The sequence below is a fragment of the Gekko japonicus genome, unplaced genomic scaffold (genome assembly GCF_001447785.1).
Source record: "Gekko japonicus isolate JY-2015 unplaced genomic scaffold, Gekko_japonicus_V1.1 scaffold1291, whole genome shotgun sequence".
NCBI lineage: Eukaryota > Metazoa > Chordata > Lepidosauria > Squamata > Gekkonidae > Gekko > Gekko japonicus.
In genome coordinates, this window is record NW_015172043.1 from 126,123 (window position 1) to 131,748 (window position 5,626).

Consider the following 5,626-nt stretch of genomic DNA (forward strand, 5'->3'; position numbering starts at 1 on the left):
GCTGGTACCCCCCCCCCCCCCCCCATTCCCAGCAGTGGCCGGGGGGGAACTGGCAATCCTAGGCTGTTCTGCATAATCAACCCAGACTTCCAATGGGGTCATTGGACAAACAGAATCCCAAGGCCTAAAATAGCAATCATCTAGAACTGACATCATCCCTTCGTTGACATCATGCAACAACACTTCAGTTTTGGGGCAAAACTCTATGGTAAATTTGGGCTCAAACCACAGAGTTTTCCCTAAAAGCTAGAGCGTCACCATGCGGCGTTGGCAGCGTGATGATGTCACTTCTGCGTAACATCACTACACCATGCACGCAAAGCACGCACAACAGAAAATCCCAGCAAGGCCCAAATATCCCCCCACTGGGAAGAAGGTAGGACCTGGCAACCGTAGATCACCAAGACAGGATTGTAAGAATCTCTAATTGGGTGGGTGTGTGTGTTTTTGCTTTAAAATGGTTTTGAAATAAGAGAGGTACAGAAACATTGTGGGGCCAGCAGCAGAATCTGTTCTGAAAACACAGCACATCACATATCTGTTTTTATATAGAAAGTTAAAACATTTATATGTTTTAACTTACTTTGAAAACATATACAAGGCAGCCTACAATATAATTTCAAGTCATATGTAATACCAAAATCCAAATATAATTAACCAAGTAGCAAAAGAAAACCACACTTACGGTTTTATTTAATGGCAGGTGGTTTTATCACAAAAATTGACGCCATCTGTAAGATCCTATCATCCTACAGTAAAGCCTTTGAAACCATTACTCTAGTGTGCAGTTACAAGGCAGCTTTCAAATTTCTGTGCAGCAGATTTATTCACTCTGAGAGTTTTTCACAAAGCACATTAAGCTTGGCCCTATGTCCACCATGGATTGCACTGTTGGCATAACATTCTTCAAATGAACTATACAAAATTTGTTGTGTCACAGCTACTGTTTACTTTGTAAGAACTGGTGGTGAAAAGGGCCAAGAGCATTTTCTTACAAGGCACATTTTTAATCCAGTATAGTGTGAACAGAGGCATTCCATGTGATGTAACTTCGTGAAACATGAACAGTATCAATCAATCAATCAACTGTATGCTTTGTTAACTGCCTCAGAATTCAAATCCAGACGTATCACGCTCTCTTCAATCTGTAGAGCATCTGGTTCCAACACTGACAGAGGCATCTCCCACACAGGGATTATTCCCTGGCAGTGGGTAGCCCCTACAGTGTTTGGGAGCATCCAGAGGACATCAGGCATGACCCATCTGGCTCCCGTATTTTTCCCCTTTGACCTGGATCAAAAGCAGGCCTCCTTTTATCTTGCTCAAAGGGGACACTGGGGAGTGCCTGAGTGCAGAGGATGAATCTGGATGTCCCATCTGCCGCCACTACGGGGAAGTGAGCAGAACTAAGCTCCAGTGGCATACCTTGCGCGGGGGGGGGGGGCGGTCTGCCCAGGGCATAGCTTGAGGAAGGCCCTTGAAGAGGGGTCTCAAAGCCAGCCTCATGCTGCATCCAGCCCAATGTCTTTCCTTTTATTTTGAAAATGCAGTTCCAGATGCAGCCACTAGGGGTGCAGGGAAGACTGAGCACAGCAAAAAGCTCTAGGATCAGCTAGACTTCCCTTGCTCCAATACTGAAGCAAACTCACAACAACCCAGCCAGCACGCTGATACCGTAGCTGCTACAGTCACTGACAGCTTGCAGGTCATTTTGTCCAAGAGTCTAACCTTTCTCTTTTCTTTTTCTTGAACCCAGCTCAGCCAGATCTTGCAAAGCAGTAGTTAGGGTGTGGCAGCAAGATAAAACAACCCTTCCTTCTCTTAATTTCCCAATCATTTCTATCTACCTTCACCTAATTCTCCCATGTCTCTCCCCACCTTTATTTTCACTTCTTGATCTCAAGACCTTCTCATCCCTGTCCTTGGTGACAGAATGTATTTAGGAGTAGCATAGTACCAAACCTTTGTTAATATTATGAACAGAAGGCAATGGTTTTTTGCTGGACACTGTACATTGCACTGGTTCTGCTGGGCTTTCACCCCCACCCCCAGCTTGGACTGTGATTCTGTGCTTGATATCAGCTGGCATTGCAACAGTGCCATTGGGTTTGCTGGGCACTGTACATTGTATTGGTTCTGCTGGGCTTGCAAAAATGCCCCCCATTTTCTATTGCAGAGATGGAGAATGGGGGCACCTTCTTGGGGGGGGGGTAGTGTGTTTCTTAACACCCACTCTGGTGAAGTTTGCAATCATTATTTTGTGCTACTTTGGCTAGTATTAGTTAGTACAAAGGCAGACTCGTAGCTCTCAAAAATGCCTTGCAGATGTTTGGGATGGTCAGCTCTTGTCCTTCAGAACGGAGAACAGAAGCTATCCCAAGTGCCTGCTCAGAACATGAGTGGTCTAATGGATTTTTTTTTTTTTGCCCTCAAGTCACAGTTGACTTATGGCAACCCTGTACTATTTTCAAGGCAAGAAACATTTGCAGGTGGTTTGCCATTGCCTGCCTCCATGTCAGCCCTGCTTTTTTGAGATCTGATGAGATCAGGCTATCCTGGGGTTATCCAGGTCAGGGCTAGGCTGAGAGTATTGTGACTGGCCCGAGGTCATCCAGCAAGCTTCCATGGCATGGGTGGGGATTTGAACCTGGATTTCCCAGATCCTAGGCCAACACTTTAAGCACTACAACACACTGGCTCTTGGGATGGAATAGCGTGTTGGAATTTGATTTTTTTTTTTTACTGGCATGATTATATATACAAAGTTAAATACGTGTTTCACGGTCTGCATTTCTTTTCTGGCTACTGAAATAAAGTTTGGGTCCAGTGGCACCTTGAAGACCAAACTTTGTTCTGCTGTTCCAGACCAACACAGCTACCCACCTGTATCTATTTTCTGGCCTTTATTATTATTTGGTTTATTTCATGATTATTACTGATCTCAGACGCTAAGCAGGGCGGACGCAAACCACCTCCGAATGTCTCTTGCCTTGAAAACCCTATGCCACGGGGGTCGGTATAAGTCAGCTGCAACTTGACAGCAAAAAAAAAAAAAAAAAGCAGAGGCATATTAAAAAATTATCCACCCCGGGCACCGAATAGGCTAGGTACACCACTACTAAGATCCATCTTCGAAATTAAGAGGTAAACTCCACACACACCCTTCAGCTCTAGAAAAGGTTTTTCCCTTTCCTTTTTATCCAGTAAAAGCTCTATGATACATCAATCTTGAGTAGAGGATAGTTGTTGTTAATCACCTATCACCCAACAGACAAAAGGAGTAAAAGAATTTGCAACTGCTTGAGTTCTTTTTGGAGCCCTGTCTTTAAAGGTAATGAAGTCATAGGAATATAAGTCATAATGAGCTTGCAAACATTAAAATATAAAGCCTCGTGAGACTAGCATACAAAGGAATTCTCCAGAAGGATACATGCTATCGTGTCAGTCCTACCTAAGGGACAGGGACAGATTTGGTCTGAATAAGGTAAGCACATGAATCTACCCCTCATAACTGCTGAGGAGTGAGCATTTAGTCTGGCCAGAATGAACACCCTTTAAAAAAAAATCCATCACACCACTCATGTTCTGAGCAGGCCCTTGGGAGGGCTTCTGTTCTCCATTTTGAAGACCAGGAACTGAACATGCCAAACATCTACAAGGCATTTTTGAGAGCTAGGAGACTGCCTTAACAGGATTTGGGAAGACAACAGATAGGTGTAGCAAGGAAGGGAATTTGGAGGTGGAGTACCACAAAATTGGGATAAACAGGTGTAGCATGCTCTAAAGAGCTTTCCCCCCTTTCCATCCATGCCACGCTGTAGCATTACAGTACAGCTTGGCAGGGAAAGGGAAAAGGAGAGGAAGGGAGGGGTGTCTGGGCCACAGGGGAGGGGCAACAAAATCACCATTGCATCATTCTTTTGCACACGTGACAGAGGAAAGGGGGAATCAGATCATCAGCCCCATCATGGTCTGTCCTGTCTACTCAGGCAGTGGCTCTCCAGAGTTATCGTGGAGGTCTTTCAGGTCACTTACTACATTATCCTTTTAGCTGGACAGGACCTTCTGCAGGCCAAACAGATGCTCTCACTGAGCAACAGCCCATCCCCAACAGCTGTGAGTACAGAAGGGATATATGCATACATCATTCCCATTCTGCTTGATGCAGCTTCGGCAGATGTTTTCATCCCCCATGTGAAAGCAACCTGAAGGAAGGCTTCCTTAATATCCCATAAACAACATCCCTTATGACTTATCTATAGGTTCAAAATTCCATTTGGAAACTGCTGACAAAACAAAATTATCCTAAAAATATGACCAACCTTCAGCAAGTCAATTAAGTATTTTGGACATATTGAACTGTCAACATGCACATATGAAATAAAGAACTTTCCATGTCATTGTTTACCCCTTTGCTTCAAGTCCTAGGACTAATGCCAGTCAACAATAACTTTCAGTGCACTTTGCAACTGGATTTTACTGTGTGAAATAGCAAAATCCACTTGGAAGGAATTGTGGATTGAAAGGGGGTTGAAAGTGCATTATTTAGAGTGTCTGAAAGTGCCCTTATTCAATTCTGCCAGGAGACAACACAATTAACAAAAACCCACACCTGAAATCATGCTAACAAAACTAGCAGTGCTAATCTAGACTTTTCTGTATTCTGTAATATTAAATTAACTGCAACCTCTATTTGTTGCCTATGTCACCACACCTACAGGTTTTCCGATGCTCTGACAGATGAAAAATGGGATGCCAAGAGACCTAGCCAAGCAGCTGCTGGGGACTTCAACAGGAGCAGATTATATGTTTAAAATGAGGGTAGCAAGGGAAGCTAGACTTTGAAAAGAAACTTCAAGAGACAGTTCAGCAAAAACCTGCATGGGCCCAGCAGCATTTAACAGTCATAAACTGAGGGACAAGTTGTCAAACGAGTGGAGCATCAAATCTGTCACACCTTTCAGGTTTCTCAAGCTTAACTATAAATCGTTTTGCATAATCAGCACCATGTCCCTCTGAACAGATGAAACACCCCATAGTGAACACGCAGGTGACAGGGCTGCAAGTGACAGACTCAAGTGTGACAGACTTTTCCGAGTCTTTACAGCTTCGTTGGGAAAGGTCTTCCAACCTGAGCATCAGAATTGCGTCTAAAATGCCGTCGTCTGTTCTTACTACAGTATTCTCTTACTCTCCAAAAGCCTTTTCGAGGCCAGCCACTGTTTCCTTCAGTGACTCAAAGAACCCGTTTGAAGGAGGCAGAGCACATCTTTCCTTGGGGGAGGAGGAGGGGGAGTTTAGAAAGCTCCTTCCATTTGGCTCCTGCCGCGGCGAGAACAGCTCATAGTGACAACCCCCAGCTAATTGAAGCCAGATGCTGCTGCTGCTGTTCCTTCGGCGCGTTTGCAGGCTGCCTCTGGGTCGCCTATCCGCTTGAAACTTCTGCAGCCGCTGGCTCAGCAGAGACACCCCCCACCCCCACCCCGGCTTTCACCGAGACAGAGGGGCTTTCTGATCTGCGACGAGCAGAAAGCAACTAGCTAGGCGAACAGAAGCGCAGAGTAACGGCGGGAAACGTCCGGCGCTCCCTCCCGGCTTTTGTGAGGTTGCACCCCCCCCCCTTTAT